This window comes from Aegilops tauschii, chromosome 5, assembly GCF_002575655.3.
Source record: "Aegilops tauschii subsp. strangulata cultivar AL8/78 chromosome 5, Aet v6.0, whole genome shotgun sequence".
NCBI lineage: Eukaryota > Viridiplantae > Streptophyta > Magnoliopsida > Poales > Poaceae > Aegilops > Aegilops tauschii.
Window position 1 is genome coordinate 74,720,526 of NC_053039.3, and position 18,146 is coordinate 74,738,671.

General features: G+C 47.2%; 36 non-coding genes across 36 annotated transcripts; all 36 read left to right on the plus strand.

Moving 5' to 3' along the window:
• Positions 1-301: 301 nt before the first annotated feature.
• Positions 302-420, plus strand: LOC141025134 (5S ribosomal RNA). The gene has a single exon (XR_012186631.1). It is a non-coding gene; the product is annotated as a 5S ribosomal RNA (ribosomal RNA).
• Positions 421-791: 371 nt separating this feature from the next.
• LOC141025090 (5S ribosomal RNA) lies at positions 792-910 on the plus strand. Its single transcript, XR_012186587.1, has one exon. It is a non-coding gene; the product is annotated as a 5S ribosomal RNA (ribosomal RNA).
• Positions 911-1,282: 372 nt separating this feature from the next.
• LOC141023736 (5S ribosomal RNA) lies at positions 1,283-1,401 on the plus strand. The gene has a single exon (XR_012185334.1). It is a non-coding gene; the product is annotated as a 5S ribosomal RNA (ribosomal RNA).
• Positions 1,402-1,771: 370 nt separating this feature from the next.
• On the plus strand, positions 1,772-1,890 carry LOC141024981 (5S ribosomal RNA). The gene has a single exon (XR_012186479.1). It is a non-coding gene; the product is annotated as a 5S ribosomal RNA (ribosomal RNA).
• A 371-nt stretch (positions 1,891-2,261) lies between these two features.
• Positions 2,262-2,380, plus strand: LOC141025130 (5S ribosomal RNA). The gene has a single exon (XR_012186627.1). It is a non-coding gene; the product is annotated as a 5S ribosomal RNA (ribosomal RNA).
• Positions 2,381-2,750: 370 nt separating this feature from the next.
• LOC141024251 (5S ribosomal RNA) lies at positions 2,751-2,869 on the plus strand. The gene has a single exon (XR_012185849.1). It is a non-coding gene; the product is annotated as a 5S ribosomal RNA (ribosomal RNA).
• A 373-nt stretch (positions 2,870-3,242) lies between these two features.
• LOC141024543 (5S ribosomal RNA) lies at positions 3,243-3,361 on the plus strand. Its single transcript, XR_012186141.1, has one exon. It is a non-coding gene; the product is annotated as a 5S ribosomal RNA (ribosomal RNA).
• A 371-nt stretch (positions 3,362-3,732) lies between these two features.
• On the plus strand, positions 3,733-3,851 carry LOC141024545 (5S ribosomal RNA). Its single transcript, XR_012186143.1, has one exon. It is a non-coding gene; the product is annotated as a 5S ribosomal RNA (ribosomal RNA).
• A 371-nt stretch (positions 3,852-4,222) lies between these two features.
• Positions 4,223-4,341, plus strand: LOC141024944 (5S ribosomal RNA). The gene has a single exon (XR_012186441.1). It is a non-coding gene; the product is annotated as a 5S ribosomal RNA (ribosomal RNA).
• Positions 4,342-4,712: 371 nt separating this feature from the next.
• On the plus strand, positions 4,713-4,831 carry LOC141025135 (5S ribosomal RNA). Its single transcript, XR_012186632.1, has one exon. It is a non-coding gene; the product is annotated as a 5S ribosomal RNA (ribosomal RNA).
• A 373-nt stretch (positions 4,832-5,204) lies between these two features.
• Positions 5,205-5,323, plus strand: LOC141024995 (5S ribosomal RNA). The gene has a single exon (XR_012186492.1). It is a non-coding gene; the product is annotated as a 5S ribosomal RNA (ribosomal RNA).
• Positions 5,324-5,696: 373 nt separating this feature from the next.
• Positions 5,697-5,815, plus strand: LOC141023938 (5S ribosomal RNA). Its single transcript, XR_012185536.1, has one exon. It is a non-coding gene; the product is annotated as a 5S ribosomal RNA (ribosomal RNA).
• A 372-nt stretch (positions 5,816-6,187) lies between these two features.
• On the plus strand, positions 6,188-6,306 carry LOC141024150 (5S ribosomal RNA). The gene has a single exon (XR_012185747.1). It is a non-coding gene; the product is annotated as a 5S ribosomal RNA (ribosomal RNA).
• A 370-nt stretch (positions 6,307-6,676) lies between these two features.
• LOC141024415 (5S ribosomal RNA) lies at positions 6,677-6,795 on the plus strand. Its single transcript, XR_012186011.1, has one exon. It is a non-coding gene; the product is annotated as a 5S ribosomal RNA (ribosomal RNA).
• Positions 6,796-7,164: 369 nt separating this feature from the next.
• Positions 7,165-7,283, plus strand: LOC141024798 (5S ribosomal RNA). The gene has a single exon (XR_012186295.1). It is a non-coding gene; the product is annotated as a 5S ribosomal RNA (ribosomal RNA).
• Positions 7,284-7,656: 373 nt separating this feature from the next.
• LOC141023972 (5S ribosomal RNA) lies at positions 7,657-7,775 on the plus strand. Its single transcript, XR_012185570.1, has one exon. It is a non-coding gene; the product is annotated as a 5S ribosomal RNA (ribosomal RNA).
• Positions 7,776-8,148: 373 nt separating this feature from the next.
• Positions 8,149-8,267, plus strand: LOC141023654 (5S ribosomal RNA). Its single transcript, XR_012185254.1, has one exon. It is a non-coding gene; the product is annotated as a 5S ribosomal RNA (ribosomal RNA).
• A 371-nt stretch (positions 8,268-8,638) lies between these two features.
• Positions 8,639-8,757, plus strand: LOC141024362 (5S ribosomal RNA). Its single transcript, XR_012185959.1, has one exon. It is a non-coding gene; the product is annotated as a 5S ribosomal RNA (ribosomal RNA).
• A 370-nt stretch (positions 8,758-9,127) lies between these two features.
• Positions 9,128-9,246, plus strand: LOC141023653 (5S ribosomal RNA). The gene has a single exon (XR_012185253.1). It is a non-coding gene; the product is annotated as a 5S ribosomal RNA (ribosomal RNA).
• A 370-nt stretch (positions 9,247-9,616) lies between these two features.
• LOC141025006 (5S ribosomal RNA) lies at positions 9,617-9,735 on the plus strand. The gene has a single exon (XR_012186503.1). It is a non-coding gene; the product is annotated as a 5S ribosomal RNA (ribosomal RNA).
• A 371-nt stretch (positions 9,736-10,106) lies between these two features.
• Positions 10,107-10,225, plus strand: LOC141023852 (5S ribosomal RNA). The gene has a single exon (XR_012185450.1). It is a non-coding gene; the product is annotated as a 5S ribosomal RNA (ribosomal RNA).
• A 371-nt stretch (positions 10,226-10,596) lies between these two features.
• LOC141024551 (5S ribosomal RNA) lies at positions 10,597-10,715 on the plus strand. Its single transcript, XR_012186149.1, has one exon. It is a non-coding gene; the product is annotated as a 5S ribosomal RNA (ribosomal RNA).
• Positions 10,716-11,085: 370 nt separating this feature from the next.
• LOC141024419 (5S ribosomal RNA) lies at positions 11,086-11,204 on the plus strand. Its single transcript, XR_012186015.1, has one exon. It is a non-coding gene; the product is annotated as a 5S ribosomal RNA (ribosomal RNA).
• A 371-nt stretch (positions 11,205-11,575) lies between these two features.
• Positions 11,576-11,694, plus strand: LOC141024547 (5S ribosomal RNA). Its single transcript, XR_012186145.1, has one exon. It is a non-coding gene; the product is annotated as a 5S ribosomal RNA (ribosomal RNA).
• A 371-nt stretch (positions 11,695-12,065) lies between these two features.
• On the plus strand, positions 12,066-12,184 carry LOC141024197 (5S ribosomal RNA). Its single transcript, XR_012185794.1, has one exon. It is a non-coding gene; the product is annotated as a 5S ribosomal RNA (ribosomal RNA).
• A 371-nt stretch (positions 12,185-12,555) lies between these two features.
• On the plus strand, positions 12,556-12,674 carry LOC141023811 (5S ribosomal RNA). Its single transcript, XR_012185409.1, has one exon. It is a non-coding gene; the product is annotated as a 5S ribosomal RNA (ribosomal RNA).
• A 372-nt stretch (positions 12,675-13,046) lies between these two features.
• On the plus strand, positions 13,047-13,165 carry LOC141025126 (5S ribosomal RNA). The gene has a single exon (XR_012186623.1). It is a non-coding gene; the product is annotated as a 5S ribosomal RNA (ribosomal RNA).
• Positions 13,166-13,537: 372 nt separating this feature from the next.
• On the plus strand, positions 13,538-13,656 carry LOC141025017 (5S ribosomal RNA). Its single transcript, XR_012186514.1, has one exon. It is a non-coding gene; the product is annotated as a 5S ribosomal RNA (ribosomal RNA).
• A 599-nt stretch (positions 13,657-14,255) lies between these two features.
• LOC141025091 (5S ribosomal RNA) lies at positions 14,256-14,374 on the plus strand. The gene has a single exon (XR_012186588.1). It is a non-coding gene; the product is annotated as a 5S ribosomal RNA (ribosomal RNA).
• A 371-nt stretch (positions 14,375-14,745) lies between these two features.
• LOC141023967 (5S ribosomal RNA) lies at positions 14,746-14,864 on the plus strand. Its single transcript, XR_012185565.1, has one exon. It is a non-coding gene; the product is annotated as a 5S ribosomal RNA (ribosomal RNA).
• Positions 14,865-15,232: 368 nt separating this feature from the next.
• On the plus strand, positions 15,233-15,351 carry LOC141025028 (5S ribosomal RNA). The gene has a single exon (XR_012186525.1). It is a non-coding gene; the product is annotated as a 5S ribosomal RNA (ribosomal RNA).
• A 374-nt stretch (positions 15,352-15,725) lies between these two features.
• Positions 15,726-15,844, plus strand: LOC141025132 (5S ribosomal RNA). The gene has a single exon (XR_012186629.1). It is a non-coding gene; the product is annotated as a 5S ribosomal RNA (ribosomal RNA).
• A 371-nt stretch (positions 15,845-16,215) lies between these two features.
• LOC141024196 (5S ribosomal RNA) lies at positions 16,216-16,334 on the plus strand. The gene has a single exon (XR_012185793.1). It is a non-coding gene; the product is annotated as a 5S ribosomal RNA (ribosomal RNA).
• A 374-nt stretch (positions 16,335-16,708) lies between these two features.
• Positions 16,709-16,827, plus strand: LOC141024421 (5S ribosomal RNA). The gene has a single exon (XR_012186017.1). It is a non-coding gene; the product is annotated as a 5S ribosomal RNA (ribosomal RNA).
• Positions 16,828-17,199: 372 nt separating this feature from the next.
• Positions 17,200-17,318, plus strand: LOC141024544 (5S ribosomal RNA). Its single transcript, XR_012186142.1, has one exon. It is a non-coding gene; the product is annotated as a 5S ribosomal RNA (ribosomal RNA).
• Positions 17,319-17,690: 372 nt separating this feature from the next.
• LOC141025039 (5S ribosomal RNA) lies at positions 17,691-17,809 on the plus strand. The gene has a single exon (XR_012186536.1). It is a non-coding gene; the product is annotated as a 5S ribosomal RNA (ribosomal RNA).
• The last annotated feature ends 337 nt before the right edge of the window (positions 17,810-18,146 follow it).

The window sequence follows — 18,146 nt, forward strand, 5'->3', positions numbered from 1 at the left end:
ATTTTTGACATTTGCGATATGTTTTAGCTCGCTGCTCATTGGTCACGCGTCTAGAGGCGGCTTTGTGGCGCGAGGAGCGCGTTCTGAAAGGGGTAAAAAAATACGTGTTGCTGCGGTATAGAGGGAGGGGTGGAAACCGTGGTAAACTCGTCTCCGTTTTTGAGGGGGGGAGGAGTAAGTAGTATATATAGGGCATTATCCATTATTAGGCAACGGTTGTAATGGTAGTAAGAATGACAATCATCTTTGCAGTGGACCTGGGAGTGGCAAGCATAAGGGACGAAGGCGGGGGTAACATGTCGGATGCGATCATACCAGCACTAAAGCACCGGATCCCATCAGAACTCCGAAGTTAAGCGTGCTTGGGCGAGAGTAGTACTAGGATGGGTGACCTCCTGGAAAATCCTCGTGTTGCATTCCCTTTTTAATTATTTTTTGCGCCTCGTGACAAACATATCGCATGTGCGCGATATATATTAACCCCGTTATATTATTTTTGACTTTTGCGATATGTTTTAGCTCGCTGCTCATTGGTCACGCGTCTAGAGGCGGCTTTGTGGCGCGAGGAGAACGTTCTGAAAGGGGTAAAAAAATACGTGTTGCTGCGGTATAGAGGGTGGGGTGGAAACCGTGGTAAACTCGTCTCCGTGTTTGAGGGGGGGGAGTAAGTAGTATATATAGGGCATTATCCATTATTAGGCAACGGTTGTAATGGTAGTAAGAATGGCAATCATCTTTGCAGTGGACCTGGGAGTGGCAAGCATAAGGGACGAAGGCGGGGGTAACATGTTGGATGCGATCATACCAGCACTAAATCACCGGATCCCATCAGAACTCCGAAGTTAAGCGTGCTTGGGCGAGAGTAGTACTAGGTTGGGTGACCTCCTGGGAAGTCCTCGTGTTGCATTCCCTTTTTAATTATTTTTTGCGCCTCGTAACAAACATATCGCATGTGCGCGATATATATTAAGCCCGTTATATTATTTTTGACATTTGCGATATGTTTTAGCTCGCTGCTCATTGGTCACGCGTCTAGAGGCGGCTTTGTGGCGCGAGGAGCGCGTTCTGCAAGGGGTAAAAAAATACGTGTTGCTGCGGTATAGAGGGAGGGGTGGAAACCGTGGTAAACTCGTCTCCGTGTTTGAGGGGGGGGGAGTAAGTAGTATATATAGGGCATTATCCATTATTAGGCAACGGTTGTAATGGTAGTAAGAATGACAATCATCTTTGAAGTGGACCTGGGAGTGGCTAGCATAAGGGACGAAGGCGGGGGTAACATGTCGGATGCGATCATACCAGCACTAAAGCACCGGATCCCATCAGAACTCCGAAGATAAGCGTGCTTGGGCGAGAGTAGTACTAGGATGGGTGACCTCCTGGAAAATCCTCGTGTTGCATTCCCTTTTTAATTATTTTTTGCGCCTCCTGACAAACATATCGCATGTGCGCGATATATATTAACCCCGTTATATTATTTTTGACTTTTGCGATATGTTTTAGCTCGCTGCTCATTGGTCACGCGTCTAGAGGCGGCTTTGTGGCGCGAGGAGCGCGTTCTGAAAGGGGTAAAAAATACGTGTTACTGCGGTATAGAGGGAGGGGTGGAAACCGTGGTAAACTCGTCTCCGTGTTTGAGGGGGGGGAGTAAGTAGTATATATAGGGCATTATCCATTATTAGCCAACGGTTGTAATGGTAGTAAGAATGACAATCATCTTTGCAGTGGACCTGGGAGTGGCAAGCATAAGGGACGAAGGCGGGGGTAACATGTTGGATGCGAACATACCAGCACTAAAGCACCGGATCCCATCAGAACTCCGAAGTTAAGCGTGCTTGGGCGAGAGTAGTACTAGGATGGGTGACCTCCTGGGAAGTCCTCGTGTTGCATTCCCTTTTTAATTATTTTTTGCGCCTCATGACAAACACATCACATGTGCGCGATATATATTAACCCCGTTATATTATTTTTGACATTTGCGATATGTTTTAGCTCGCTGCTCATTGGTCACGCGTCTAGAGGCGTCTTTGTGGCGCGAGGAGCGCGTTCTGAAAGGGGTAAAAAAATACGTGTTGCTGCGGTATAGAGGGAGGGGTGGAAACCGTGGTAAACTCGTCTCCGTGTTTGAGGGGGGGGAGTAAGTAGTATATATAGGGCATTATCCATTATTAGGCAACGGTTGTAATGGTAGTAAGAATGACAATCATCTTTGAAGTGGACCTGGGAGTGGCAAGCATAAGGGACGAAGGCGGGGGTAACATGTTGCATGCGATCATACCAGCACTAAAGCACAGGATCCCATCAGAACTCCGAAGTTAAGCGTGCTTGGGCGAGGGTAGTACTAGGATGGGTGACCTCCTGGGAAGTCCTCGTGTTGCATTCCCTTTTTAATTATTTTTTGCGCCTCATGACAAACATATCACATGTGCGCGATATATATTAACCTCGTTATATTATTTTTGACATTTGCGATATGTTTTAGCTCGCTGCTCATTGGTCACGCGTCTAGAGGCGGCTTTGTGGCGCGAGGAGCGCGTTCTGAAAGGGGTAAAAAAATACGTGTTGCTGCGGTATAGAGGGAGGGGTGGAAACTGTGGTAAACTCGTCTCCGTGTTTGAGGGGGGGAGTAAGTAGTATATATAGGGCATTATCCATTATTAGGCAACGGTAGTAATGGTAGTAAGAATGACAATCATCTTTGCAGTGGACCTGGGAGTGGCAAGCATAAGGGACGAAAGCGGGGGTAACATGTCGGATGCGATCATACCAGCAGTAAAGCACCGGATCCCATCAGAACTCTGAAGTTAAGCGTGCTTGGGCGAGAGTAGTACTAGGATGGGTGACCTCCTGGGAAGTCCTCGTGTTCCATTCCCTTTTTAATTATTTTTTGCGCCTCGTGACAAACATATTGCATGTGCGCGATATATATTAACCCCGTTATATTATTTTTGACATTTGCGATATGTTTTAGCTCGCTGCCCATTGGTCACGCGTCCAGAGGCGGCTTTGTGACGCGAGGAGCGCGTTCTGAAAGGGGTAAAAAAATACGTGTTGCTGCGGTATAGAGGGAGGGGTGGAAACCGTGGTGAACTCGTCTCCGTGTTTGAGGGGGGGGGGAGTAAGTAATATATATAGAGCATTATCCATTATTAGGCAACGGTTGTAATGGTAGTAAGAATGACAATCATCTTTGTAGTGGACTTGGGAGTGGCAAGCAGAAGGGACGAAGGCGGAGGTAACATGTCGGATGCGATCATACCAACACTAAAGCACCGGATCCCATCAGAACTCTAATGTTAAGCGTGCTTGGGCGAGAGTACTACTATGATGGGTGACCTCCTGGGAAGTCCTCGTGTTCCATTCCCTTTTTAATTATTTTTTGCGCCTTGTGACAAACATATTGCATGTGCGCGATATATATTAACCCCGTTATATTATTTTTGACATTTGCGATATGTTTTAGCTCGCTGCCCATTGGTCACGCGTCCAGAGGCGGCTTTGTGGCGCGAGGAGCGCGTTGTGAAAGGGGTAAAAAATACGTGTTGCTGCGGTATAGAGGGAGGGGTGGAAACCGTGGTAAACTCGTCTCCGTGTTTGAGGGGGGGGGAGTAAGTAGTATATATAGGGCATTATCCATTATTAGGCAACGGTTGTAATGGAAGTAAGAATGACAATCATCTTTGCAGTGGACCTGGGAGTGGCAAGCATAAGGGACGAAGGCGGGGGTAACATGTCAGATGCTATCATACCAGCACTAAAGCATTGGATCCTATCAGAACTCCGAAGTTAAGCGTGCTTGGGCGAGAGTAGTACTAGGATGGGTGACCTACTGGGAAGTCCTCATTTTGCATTCCTTTTTAAATTATTTTTTGCGCCTCGTGACAAACATATCGCTTGTACGCGATATATATTAACCCCGTTATATTAGTTTTGACATTTGCGATATGTTTTAGCTCGCTGCTCATTGGTCACGCGTCTAGAGGCGGCTTTGTGGCGCGAGGAGCGCGTTCTGAAAGGGGTAAAAAAATACGTGTTGCTGCGGTATAGAGGGAGGGGTGGAAACCGTGGTAAACTCGTCTCCGTGTTTGAGGGGGGGGAGTAAGTAGTATATATAGGGCATTATCCATTATTAGGCAACGGTTGTAATGGTAGTAAGAAAGGCAATCATCTTTGCAGTGGACCTGGGAGTGGCAAACATAAGGGACGAAGGCGGGGGTAACATGTCGGATGCGATCATACCAGCACTAAAGCACCGGATCCCATCAGAACTCCGAAGTTAAGCGTGCTTGGGCGAGAGTAGTACTAGGAAGGGTGACCTCCTGGGAAGTCCTCGTGTTGCATTCCCTTTTTAATTATTTTTTGCGCCTCGTGACAAACATATAGCATGTGCGCGATATATATTAACCCCGTTATATTATTTTTGACATTTGCGATATGTTTTAGCTCGCTGCTCATTGGTCACGCGTCTAGAGGCGGCTTTGTGGCGCGAGGAGCGCGTTCTGAAAGGGGTAAAAAATACGTGTTGCTGCGGTATAGAGGGAGGGGTGGAAACCGTGGTAAACTCGTCTCCGTGTTTAAGGGGGGGGGAGTAAGTAGTATATATAGGGCATTATCCATTATTAGGCAACGGTTGTAATGGTAGTAATAATGACAATCATCTTTGCAGTGGACCTGGGAGTGGCAAGCATAAGAGACGAAGGCGGGGGTAACATGTCGGATGCGATCATACCAGCACTAAAGCACCGGATCCCATCAGAACTCCGAAGTTAAGCGTGCTTGGGCGAGAGTAGTACTAGGATGGGTGACCTCCTGGAAAATCCTCGTGTTGCATTCCCTTTTTAATTATTTTTTGCGCCTCGTGACAAACATATCGCATGTGCGCGATATATATATAACCCCGTTATATTATTTTCGACATTTGCGATATGTTTTAGCTCGCTGCTCATTGGTCACGCGTCTAGAGGCGGCTTTGTGGCGCGAGGAGCGCGTTCTGAAAGGGGTAAAAAAATACGTGTTGCTGCGGTATAGAGGGAGGGATGGAAACCGTGGTAAACTCGTCTCCGTGTTTGAGGGGGGGGGAGTAAGTAGTATATATAGGGCATTATCCATTATTAGGCAACGGTTGTAATGGTAGTAAGAATGACAATCATCTTTGCAGTGGACCTGGGAGTGGCAAGCATAAGGGACGAAGGCGGGGGTAACATGTCGGATGCGATCATACCAGCACTAAAGCACCGGATCCCATCAGAACTCCGAAGTTAAGCGTGCTTGGGCGAGAGTAGTACTAGGATGGGTGACCTCCTGGGAAGTCCTCGTGTTGCATTCCCTTTTTAATTATTTTTTGCGCCTCATGACAAACATATCACATGTGCGCGATATATATTAACCCTGTTATATTATTTTTGACATTTGCGATATGTTTTAGCTCGCTGCTCATTGGTCACGCGTCTAGAGGCGGCTTTGTGGCGCGAGGAGCGCGTTCTGAAAGGGGTAAAAAAATACGTGTTGCTGCGGTATAGAGGGAGGGGTGGAAACCGTGGTAAACTCGTCTCCGTGTTTGAGGGGGGGGGGAGTAAGTAGTATATATAGGGCATTATCCATTATTAGGCAACGGTTGTAATGGTAGTAAGAATGACAATCATCTTTGTAGTGGACCTGGGAGTGGCAAGCATAAGGGACGAAGGCGGGGGTAACATGTTGGATGCGATCATACCAGCACTAAAGCACCGGATCCCATCAGAACTCCGAAGTTAAGCGTGCTTGGGCGAGAGTAGTACTAGTATCGGTGACCTCCTGGGAAGTCCTCGTGTTGCATTCCCTTTTTAATTATTTTTTGCGCCGCATGACAAACAAATCACATGTGCGCGATATATATTAACCCCGTTATATTATTTTTGACTTTTGCGATATGTTTTAGCTCGCTGCTCATTGGTCACGCGTCTAGAGGCGGCTTTCTGGCGCGAGGAGCGCGTTCTGAAAGGGGTAAAAAATACGTGTTGCTGTGGTATAGAGGGAGGGGTGGAAACCGTGGTAAACTCGTCTCCGTGTTTGAGGGGGGGGGGAGTAAGTAGTATATATAGGGCATTATCCATTATTAGGCAACGGTTGTAATGGTAGTAAGAATGACAATCATCTTTGCAGTGGACCTGGGAGTGGCAAGCATAAGGGACGAAGGCGGGGGTAACATGTTGGATGCGATCATACCAGCACAAAAGCATCGGATCCCATCAGAACTTCGAAGTTAAGCGTGCTTGGGCGAGAGTAGTACTTGCATGGGTGACCTCCTGGGAAGTCCTCGTGTTGCATTCCCTTTTTAATTATTTTTTGCGCCTCATGACAAACATATCACATGTGCGCGATATATATTAGCCCCGTTATATTATTTTTGACATTTGCGATATGTTTTAGCTCGCTGCTCATTGGTCACGCGTCTAGAGGCGGCTCTGTGGCGCGAGGAGCGCGTTCTGAAAGGGGTAAAAAAATACGTGTTGCTGCGGTATAGAGGAAGGGGTGGAAACCGTGGTAAACTCGTCTCCGTGTTTGAGGGGGGGAGTAACTAGTATATATAGGGCATTATCCATTATTAGGCAACGGTTGTAATGGTAGTAAGAATGACAATCATCTTTGAAGTGGACCTGGGAGTGGCAAGCATAAGGGACGAAGGCGGGGGTAACATGTTGGATGCGATCATACCAGCACTAAAGCACCGGATCCCATCAGAACTCCGAAGTTAAGCGTGCTTGCGCGAGAGTAGTACTAGGATCGGTGACCTCCTGGGAAGTCCTAGTGTTGCATTCCCTTTTTAATTAATTTTTTCGCCTCATGACAAACATATCACATGTGCGCGATATATATTAACCCCGTTATATTATTTTTGACTTTTGCGATATGTTTTAGCTCGCTGCTCATTGGTCACGCGTCTAGAGGCGGCTTTGTGGCACGAGGAGCGCGTTCTGAAAGGGGTAAAAAATAAGTGTTACTGCGGTATAGAGGGAGGGGTGGAAACCGTGGTAACTCGTCTCCGTGTTTGAGGGGGGGGAGTAAGTAGTATATATAGGGCATTATCCATTATTAGGCAACGGTTGTAATGGTAGTAAGAATGACAATCATCTTTGTAGTGGACCTGGGAGTGGCAAGCATAAGGGACGAAGGCGGGGGTAACATGTTGGATGCGATCATACCAGCACTAAAGCACCGGATCCCATCAGAACTCCGAAGTTAAGCGTGCTTGGGCGAGAGTAGTACTAGGATGGGTCACCTCCTGGGAAGTCCTCGTGTTGCATTCCCTTTTTAATTATTTTTTGCGCCTCATGACAAACACATCACATGTGCGCGATATATATTAACCCCGTTATATTATTTTTGACATTTGCGATATGTTTTAGCTCGCTGCTCATTGGTCACGCGTCTAGAGGCGTCTTTGTGGCGCGAGGAGCGCGTTCTGAAAGAGGTAAAAAAATACGTGTTGCTGCGGTATAGAGGGAGGGGTGGAAACCGTGGTAAACTCGTCTCCGTGTTTGAGGGGGGGGGGAGTAAGTAGTATATATAGGGCATTATCCATTATTTGGCAACGGTTGTAATGGTAGTAAGAATGACAATCATCTTTGAAGTGGACCTGGGAGTGGCAAGCATAAGGGACGAAGGCGGGGGTAACATGTTGGATGCGATCATACCAGCACTAAAGCACCGGATCCCATCAGAACTCCGAAGTTAAGCGTGCTTGGGCGAGGGTAGTACTAGGATGGGTGACCTCCTGGGAATTCCTCGTGTTGCATTCCCTTTTTAATTATTTTTTGCGCCTCATGACAAACATATCACATGTGCGCGATATATATTAACCCTGTTATATTATTTTTGACATTTGCGATATGTTTTAGCTCGCTGCTCATTGGTCACGCGTCTAGAGGCGGCTTTGTGGCGCGAGGAGCGCGTTCTGAAAGGGGTAAAAAAATACGTGTTGCTGCGGTATAGAGGGAGGGGTGGAAACCGTGGTAAACTCGTCTCCGTGTTTGAGGGGGGGGGGAGTAAGTAGTATATATAGGGCATTATCCATTATTAGGCAACGGTTGTAATGGTAGTAAGAATGACAATCATCTTTGTAGTGGACCTGGGAGTGGCAAGCATAAGGGACGAAGGCGGGGGTAACATGTTGGATGCGATCATACCAGCACTAAAGCACCGGATCCCATCAGAACTCCGAAGTTAAGCGTGCTTGGGCGAGAGTAGTACTAGGATCGGTGACTTCCTGGGAAGTCCTCGTGTTGCATTCCCTTTTTAATTATTTTTTGCGCCGCATGACAAACATATTGCATGTGCGCGATATATATTAACCCCGTTATATTATTTTTGACTTTTGCGATATGTTTTAGCTCGCTGCTCATTGGTCACGCGTCTAGAGGCGGATTTCTGGCGTGAGGAGCGCGTTCTGAAAGGGGTAAAAAATACGTGTTGCTGTGGTATAGAGGGAGGGGTGGAAACCGTGGTAAACTCGTCTCCGTGTTTGAGGGGGGGGGAGTAAGTAGTATATATAGGGCATTATCCATTATTAGGCAACGGTTGTAATGGTAGTAAGAATGACAATCATCTTTGCAGTGGACCTGGGAGTGGCAAGCATAAGGGACGAAGGCGGGGGTAACATGTTGGATGCGATCATACCAGCACTAAAGCATCGGATCCCATCAGAACATCGAAGTTAAGCGTGCTTGGGCGAGAGTAGTACTTGCATGGGTGACCTCCTGGGAAGTCCTCGTGTTGCATTCCCTTTTTAATTATTTTTTGCGCCTCATGACAAACATATCACATGTGCGCGATATATATTAACCCCATTATATTATTTTTGACATTTGCGATATGTTTTAGCTCGCTGCTCATTGGTCACGCGTCTAGAGGCGGCTCTGTGGCGCGAGGAGCGCGTTCTGAAAGGGGTAAAAAAATACGTGTTGCTGCGGTATAGAGGGAGGGGTGGAAACCGTGGTAAACTCGTCTCCGTGTTTGAGGGGGGGAGTAACTAGTATATATAGGGCATTATCCATTATTAGGCAACGGTTGTAATGGTAGTAAGAATGACAATCATCTTTGAAGTGGACCTGGGAGTGGCAAGCATAAGGGACGAAGGCGGGGGTAACATGTTGGATGCGATCATACCAGCACTAAAGCACCGGATCCCATCAGAACTCCGAAGTTAAGCGTGCTTGGGCGAGAGTAGTACTAGGATCGGTGACCTCCTGGGAAGTCCTCGTGTTGCATTCCCTTTTTAATTAATTTTTGCGCCTCATGACAAACATATCACATGTGCGCGATATATATTAACCCCGTTATATTATTTTTGACTTTTGCGATATGTTTTAGCTCGCTGCTCATTGGTCACGCGTCTAGAGGCGGCTTTGTGGCGCGAGGAGCGCGTTCTGAAAGGGGTAAAAAATACGTGTTACTGCGGTATAGAGGGAGGGGTGGAAACCGTGGTAAGTCGTCTCCGTGTTTGAGGGGGGGGGAGTAAGTAGTATATATAGGGCATTATCCATTATTAGGCAACGGTTGTAATGGTAGTAAGAATGACAATCATCTTTGCAGTGGACCTGGGAGTGGCAAGCATAAGGGACGAAGGCGGGGGTAACATGTTGGATGCGATCATACCAGCACTAAAGCACCGGATCCCATCAGAACTCCGAAGTTAAGCGTGCTTGGGCGAGAGTAGTACTAGGATGGGTGACCTCCTGGGAAGTCCTCGTGTTGCATTCCCTTTTTAATTATTTTTTGCGCCTCATGACAAACACATCACATGTGCGCGATATATATTAACCCCGTTATATTATTTTTGACATTTGCGATATGTTTTAGCTCGCTGCTCATTGGTCACGCGTCTAGAGGCGTCTTTGTGGCGCGAGGAGCGCGTTCTGAAAGGGGTAAAAAAATACGTGTTGCTGCGGTATAGAGGGAGGGGTGGAAACCGTGGTAAACTCGTCTCCGTGTTTGAGGGGGGGGAGTAAGTAGTATATATAGGGCATTATCCATTATTAGGCAACGGTTGTAATGGTAGTAAGAATGACAATCATCTTTGAAGTGGACCTGGGAGTGGCAAGCATAAGGGACGAAGGCGGCGGTAACATGTTGGATGCGATCATACCAGCACTAAAGCACAGGATCCCATCAGAACTCCGAAGTTTAGCGTGCTTGGGCGAGGGTAGTACTAGGATGGGTGACCTCCTGGGAAGTCCTCGTGTTGCATTCCCTTTTTAATTATTTTTTGCGCCTCATGACAAACATATCACATGTGCGCGATATATATTAACCCCATTATATTATTTTTGACATTTGCGATATGTTTTAGCTCGCTGCTCATTGGTCACGCGTCTAGAGGCGGCTTTGTGGCGCGAGGAGCGCGTTCTGAAAGGGGTAAAAAAATACGTGTTGCTGCGGTATAGAGGGAGGGGTGGAAACTGTGGTAAACTCGTCTCCGTGTTTGAGGGGGGGGAGTAAGTAGTATATATAGGGCATTATCCATTATTAGGCAACGGTAGTAATGGTAGTAAGAATGACAATCATCTTTGCAGTGGACCTGGGAGTGGCAAGGATAAGGGACGAAGGCGGGGGTAACATGTTGGATGCGATCATACCAGCAGTAAAGCACCGGATCCCATCAGAACTTTGAACTTAAGCGTGCTTGGGCGACAGTAGTACTAGGATGGGTGACCTCCTGGGAAGTCCTCGTGTTCCATTCCCTTTTTAATTATTTTTTGCGCCTCGTGACAAACATATTGCATGTGCGCGATATATATTAACCCCGTTATATTATTTTTGACATTTGCGATATGTTTTAGCTCGCTGCCCATTCGTCACGCGTCCAGAGGCGGCTTTGTGGCGCGAGGAGCGCGTTCTGAAAGGGGTAAAAAATACGTGTTGCTGCGGTATAGAGGGAGGGGTGGAAACCGTGGTGAACTCGTCTCCGTGTTTGAGGGGGGGGAGTAAGTAGTATATATAGAGCATTATCCATTATTAGGCAACGGTTGTAATGGTAGTAAGAATGACAATCATCTTTGTAGTGGACCTGGGAGTGGCAAGCAGAAGGGACGAAGGCGGGGGTAACATGTCGGATGCGATCATACCAGCACTAAAGCACCGGATCCCATCAGAACTCTAAAGTTAAGCGTGCTTGGGCGAGAGTACTACTATGATGGGTGACCTCCTGGGAAGTCCTCGTGTTCCATTCCCTTTTTAATTATTTTTTGCGCCTTGTGACAAACATATTGCATGTGCGCGATATATATTAACCCCGTTATATTATTTTTGACATTTGCGATATGTTTTAGCTCGCTGCCCATTGGTCACGCGTCCAGAGGCGTCTTTGTGGCGCGAGGAGCGCGTTGTGAAAGGGGTAAAAAAATACGTGTTGCTGCGGTATAGAGGGAGGGGTGGAAACCGTGGTAAACTCGTCTCCGTGTTTGAGGGGGGGGAGTAAGTAGTATATATAGGGCATTATCCATTATTAGGCAACGGTTGTAATGGTAGTAAGAATGACAATCATCTTTGCAGTGGACCTGGGAGTGGCAAGCATAAGGGACGAAGGCGGGGGTAACATGTCGGATGCTATCATACCAGCACTAAAGCATTGGATCCTATCAGAACTCCGAAGTTAAGCGTGCTTGGGCGAGAGTAGTACTAGGATGGGTGACCTACTGGGAAGTCCTCAGTTTGCATTCCTTTTTAAATTCTTTTTTGCGCCTCGTGACAAACATATCGCATGTACGCGATATATATTAACCCCGTTATATTAGTTTTGACATTTGCGATATGTTTTAGCTCGCTGCTCATTGGTCACGCGTCTAGAGGCGGCTTTGTGGCGCGAGGAGCGCGTTCTGAAAGGGGTAAAAAAATACGTGTTGCTGCGGTATAGAGGGAGGGGTGGAAACTGTGGTAAACTCGTCTCCGTGTTTGAGGGGGGGGAGTAAGTAGTATATATAGGGCATTATCCATTATTAGGCAACGGTTGTAATGGTAGTAAGAAAGGCAATCATCTTTGCAGTGGACCTGGGAGTGGCAAGGATAAGGGACGAAGGCGGGGGTAACATGTCGGATGCGATCATAGCAGCAGTAAAGCACCGGATCCCATCAGAACTCTGAAGTTAAGCGTGCTTGGGCGAGAGTAGTACTAGGATGGGTGACCTCCTGGGAAGTCCTCGTGTTGCATTCCCTTTTTAATTATTTTTTGCGCCTCGTGACAAACATATAGCATGTGCGCGATATATATTAACCCCGTTATATTATTTTTGACATTTGCGATATGTTTTAGCTCGCTGCTCATTGGTCACGCGTCTAGAGGCGGCTTTGTGGCGCGAGGAGCGCGTTCTGAAAGGGGTAAAAAATACGTGTTGCTGCGGTATAGAGGGAGGGGTGGAAACCGTGGTAAACTCGTCTCCATGTTTAAGGGGGGGGGAGTAAGTAGTATATATAGGGCATTATCCATTATTAGGCAACGGTTGTAATGGTAGTAAGAATGACAATCATCTTTGCAGTGGACCTGGGAGTGGCAAGCATAAGAGACGAAGGCGGGGGTAACATGTCGGATGCGATCATACCAGGACTAAAGCACCGGATCCCATCAGAACTCCGAAGTTAAGCGTGCTTGGGCGAGAGTAGTACTAGGATGGGTGACCTCCTGGAAAATCCTCGTGTTGCATTCCCTTTTTAATTATTTTTTGCGCCTCGTGACAAACATATCGCATGTGCGCGATATATATTAACCCCGTTATATTATTTTCGACATTTGCGATATGTTTTAGCTCGCTGCTCATTGGTCACGCGTCTAGAGGCGGCTTTGTGGCGCGAGGAGCGCGTTCTGAAAGGGGTAAAAAAATACGTGTTGCTGCGGTATAGAGGGAGGGATGGAAACCATGGTAAACTCGTCTCCGTGTTTGAGGGGGGGGGAGTAAGTAGTATATATAGGGCATTATCCATTATTAGGCAACGGTTGTAATGGTAGTAAGAATGACAATCATCTTTGCAGTGGACCTGGGAGTGGCAAGCATAAGGGACGAAGGCGGGGGTAACATGTCGGATGCGATCATACCAGCACTAAAGCACCGGATCCCATCAGAACTCTGAAGTTAAGTGTGCTTGGGCGAGAGTAGTACTAGGATGGGTGACCTCCTGGGAAGTCCTCGTGTTGCATTCCCTTTTTAATTATTTTTTGCACCTCGTGACAAACATATCGCATGTGCGCGATATATATTAACCCCGTTATATTATTTTTGACATTTGCGATATGTTTTAGCTCGCTGCTCATTGGCACGCGTCTAGAGGCAGCTTTGTGGCGCGAGGAGCGCGTTCTGAAAGGGGTAAAAAAATACGTGTTGCTGCGGTATAGAGGGTGGGGTGGAAACCGTGGTAAACTCGTCTCTGTGTTTGAGGGGGGGGGGAGTAAGTAGTATATATAGGGCATTATCCATTATTAGGGAACGGTTGTAATGGTAGTAAGAATGGCAATCATCTTTGCAGTGGACCTGGGAGTGGCAAGCATAAGGGACGAAGGCGGGGGTAACATGTCGGATGCGATCATACCAGCACTAAAGCACCGGATCCCATCAGAACTCCGAAGTTAAGCGTGCTTGGGCGAGAGTAGTACTAGGATGGGTGACCTCCTGGGAAGTCCTCGTGTTGCATTCCCTTTTTAATTATTTTTTGCGCCTCGTGACAAACATATGGCATGTGCGCGATATATATTAACCCCGTTATATTATTTTTGACATTTGCGATATGTTTTAGCTCGCTGCTCATTGGTCACGCGTCTAGAGGCGGCTTTGTGGCGCGAGGAGCGCGTTCTGAAAGGGGTAAAAAAATACGTGTTGCTGCGGTATAGAGGGAGGGGTGGAAACCGTGGTAAACTCGTCTCCGTGTTTGAGGGGGGGGAGTAAGTAGTATATATAGGGCATTATCCATTATTAGGAAACGGTTGTAATGGTAGTAAGAATGACAATCATCTTTGCAGTGGACCTGGGAGTGGCAAGCATAAGGGACGAAGGCGGGGGTAACATGTCGGATGCGATCATACCAGCACTAAAGCACCGGATCCCATCAGAACTCCGAGGGTGGGGTGGAAACCGTGGTAAACTCGTCTCCGTGTTTGAGGGGGGGGGGAGTAAGTAGTATATATAGGGCATTATCCATTATTAGGAAACGGTTGTAATGGTAGTAAGAATGGCAATCATCTTTGCAGTGGACCTGGGAGTGGCAAGCATAAGGGACGAAGGCGGGGGTAACATGTTGGATGCGATCATACCAGCACTAAATCACCGGATCCCATCAGAACTCCGAAGTTAAGCGTGCTTGGGCGAGAGTAGTACTAGGTTGGGTGACCTCCTGGGAAGTCCTCGTGTTGCATTCCCTTTTTAATTATTTTTTGCGCCTCGTGACAAACATATCGCATGTGCGCGATATATATTAAGCCCGTTATATTATTTTTGACATTTGCGATATGTTTTAGCTCGCTGCTCATTGGTCACGCGTCTAGAGGCGGCTTTGTGGCGCGAGGAGCGCGTTCTGCAAGGGGTAAAAAAATACGTGTTGCTGGGGTATAGAGGGAGGGGTGGAAACCGTGGTAAACTCGTCTCCGTGTTTGAGGGGGGGGAGTAAGTAGTATATATAGGGCATTATCCATTATTAGGCAACGGTTGTAATGGTAGTAAGAATGACAATCATCTTTGAAGTGGACCTGGGAGTGGCAAGCATAAGGGACGAAGGCGGGGGTAACATGTCGGATGCGATCATACCAGCACTAAAGCACCGGATCCCATCAGAACTCCGAAGATAAGCGTGCTTGGGCGAGAGTAGTACTAGGATGGGTGACCTCCAGGAAAATCCTCGTGTTGCATTCCCTTTTTAATTATTTTTTGCGCCTCCTGACAAACATATCGCATGTGCAGGATATATATTAACCCCGTTATATTATTTTTGACTTTTGCGATATGTTTTAGCTCGCTGCTCATTGGTCACGCGTCTAGAGGCGGCTTTGTGGCGCGAGGAGCGCGTTCTGAAAGGGGTAAAAAATACGTGTTGCTGCGGTATAGAGGGAGGGGTGGAAACCGTGGTAACTCGTCTCCGTGTTTGAGGGGGGGAGTAAGTAGTATATATAGGGCATTATCCATTATTAGGCAACGGTTGTAATGGTAGTAAGAATGACAATCATCTTTGCAGTGGACCTGGGAGTGGCAAGCATAAGGGACGAAGGCGGGGGTAACATGTTGGATGCGATCATACCAGCACTAAAGCACCGGATCCCATCAGAACTCCGAAGTTAAGCGTGCTTGGGCGAGAGTAGTACTAGGATGGGTGACCTCCTGGGAAGTCCTCGTGTTGCATTCCCTTTATAATTATTTTTTGCGCCTCATGACAAACACATCACATGTGCGCGATATATATTAACCCCGTTATATTATTTTTGACATTTGCGATATGTTTTAGCTCGCTGCTCATTGGTCACGCGTCTAGAGGCGTCTTTGTGGCGCGAGGAGCGCGTTCTGAAAGGGGTAAAAAAAATACGTGTTGCTGCGGTATAGAGGGAGGGGTGGAAACCGTGGTAAACTCGTCTCCGTGTTTGAGGGGGGGGGGAGTAAGTAGTATATATAGGGCATTATCCATTATTAGGCAACGGTTGTAATGGTAGTAAGAATGACAATCATCTTTGAAGTGGACCTGGGAGTGGCAAGCATAAGGGACGAAGGCGGGGGTAACATGTTGGATGCGATCATACCAGCACTAAAGCACAGGATCCCATTAGAACTCCGAAGTTAAGCGTGCTTGGGCGAGGGTAGTACTAGGATGGGTGACCTCCTGGGAAGTCCTCGTGTTGCATTCCCTTTTTAATTATTTTTTGCGCCTCATGACAAACATATCACATGTGCGCGATATATATTAACCCCGTTATATTATTTTTGACATTTGCGATATGTTTTAGCTCGCTGCTCATTGGTCACGCGTCTAGAGGCGGCTTTGTGGCGCGAGGAGCGCGTTCTGAAAGGGGTAAAAAAATACGTGTTGCTGCGGTATGGAGGGAGGGGTGGAAACTGTGGTAAACTCGTCTCCGTGTTTGAGGGGGGGGAGTAAGTAGTATATATAGGGCATTATCCATTATTAGGCAACGGTAGTAATGGTAGTAAGAATGACAATCATCTTTGTAGTGGACCTGGGAGTGGCAAGCATAAGGGACGAAGGCGGGGGTAACATGTCGAATGCGATCATACCAGCAGTAAAGCACCGGATCCCATCAGAACTCTGAAGTTAAGCGTGCTTGGGCGAGAGTAGTACTAGGATGGGTGACCTCCTGGGAAGTCCTCGTGTTCCATTCCCTTTTTAATTATTTTTTGCGCCTCGTGACAAACATATTGCATGTGCGCGATATATATTAACCCCGTTATATTATTTTTGACATTTGCGATATGTTTTAGCTCGCTGCCCATTGGTCACGCGTCCAGAGGCGGCTTTGTGGCGCGAGGAGCGCGTTCTGAAAGGGGTAAAAAATACGTGTTGCTGCGGTATAGAGGGAGGGGTGGAAACCGTGGTGAACTCGTCTCCGTGTTTGAGGGGGGGGGGGGAGTAAGTAGTATATATAGAGCATTATCCATTATTAGGCAACGGTTGTAATGGTAGTAAGAATGACAATCATCTTTGTAGTGGACCTGGGAGTGGCAAGCAGAAGGGACGAAGGCGGGGGTAACATGTCGGATGCGATCATACCAGCACTAAAGCACCGGATCCCATCAGAACTCTAAAGTTAAGCGTGCTTGGGCGAGAGTACTACTATGATGGGTGACCTCCTGGGAAGTCCTCGTGTTCCATTCCCTTTTTAATTATTTTTTGCGCCTTGTGACAAACATATTGCATGTGCGCGATATATATTAACCCCGTTATATTATTTTTGACATTTGCGATATGTTTTAGCTCGCTGCCCATTGGTCACGCGTCCAGAGGCGGCTTTGTGGCGCGAGGAGCGCGTTGTGAAAGGGGTAAAAAAATACGTGTTGCTGCGGTATAGAGGGAGGGGTGGAAACCGTGGTAAACTCGTCTCCGTGTTTGAGGGGGGGGGAGTAAGTAGTATATATAGGGCATTATCCATTATTAGGCAACGGTTGTAATGGTAGTAAGAATGACAATCATCTTTGCAGTGGACCTGGGAGTGGCAAGCATAAGGGATGAAGGCGGGGGTAACATGTCGGATGCTATCATACCAGCACTAAAGCATTGGATCCTATCAGAACTCTGAAGTTAAGCGTGCTTGGGCGAGAGTAGTACTAGGATGGGTGACCTACTGGGAAGTCCTCATTTTGCATTCCTTTTTAAATTATTTTTTGCGCCTCGTGACAAACATATCGCATGTACGCGATATATATTAACCCCGTTATATTAGTTTTGACATTTGCGATATGTTTTAGCTCGCTGCTCATTGGTCACGCGTCTAGAGGCGGCTTTGTGGCGCGAGGAGCGCGTTCTGAAAGGGGTAAAAAAATACGTGTTGCTGCGGTATAGAGGGAGGGGTGGAAACTGTGGTAAACTCGTCTCCGTGTTTGAGGGGGGGGGAGTAAGTAGTATATATAGGGCATTATCCATTATTAGGCAACGGTTGTAATGGTAGTAAGAAAGGCAATCATCTTTGCAGTGGACCTGGGAGTGGCAAGCATAAGGGACGAAGGCGGGGGTAACATGTCGGATGCGATCATACCAGCACTAAAGCACCGGATCCCATCAGAACTCCGAAGTTAAGCGTGCTTGGGCGAGAGTAGTACTAGGATGGGTGACCTCCTGGGAAGTCCTCGTGTTGCATTCCCTTTTTAATTATTTTTTGCGCCTCGTGACAAACATATAGCATGTGCGCGATATATATTAACCCCGTTATATTATTTTTGACATTTGCGATATGTTTTAGCTCGCTGCTCATTGGTCACGCGTCTAGAGGCGGCTTTGTGGCGCGAGGAGCGCGTTCTGAAAGGTGTAAAAAATACGTGTTGCTGCGGTATAGAGGGAGGGGTGGAAACCGTGGTAAACTCGTCTCCGTGTTTAAGGGGGGGGAGTAAGTAGTATATATAGGGCATTATCCATTATTAGGCAACGGTTGTAATGGTAGTAAGAATGGCAATCATCTTTGCAGTGGACCTGGGAGTGGC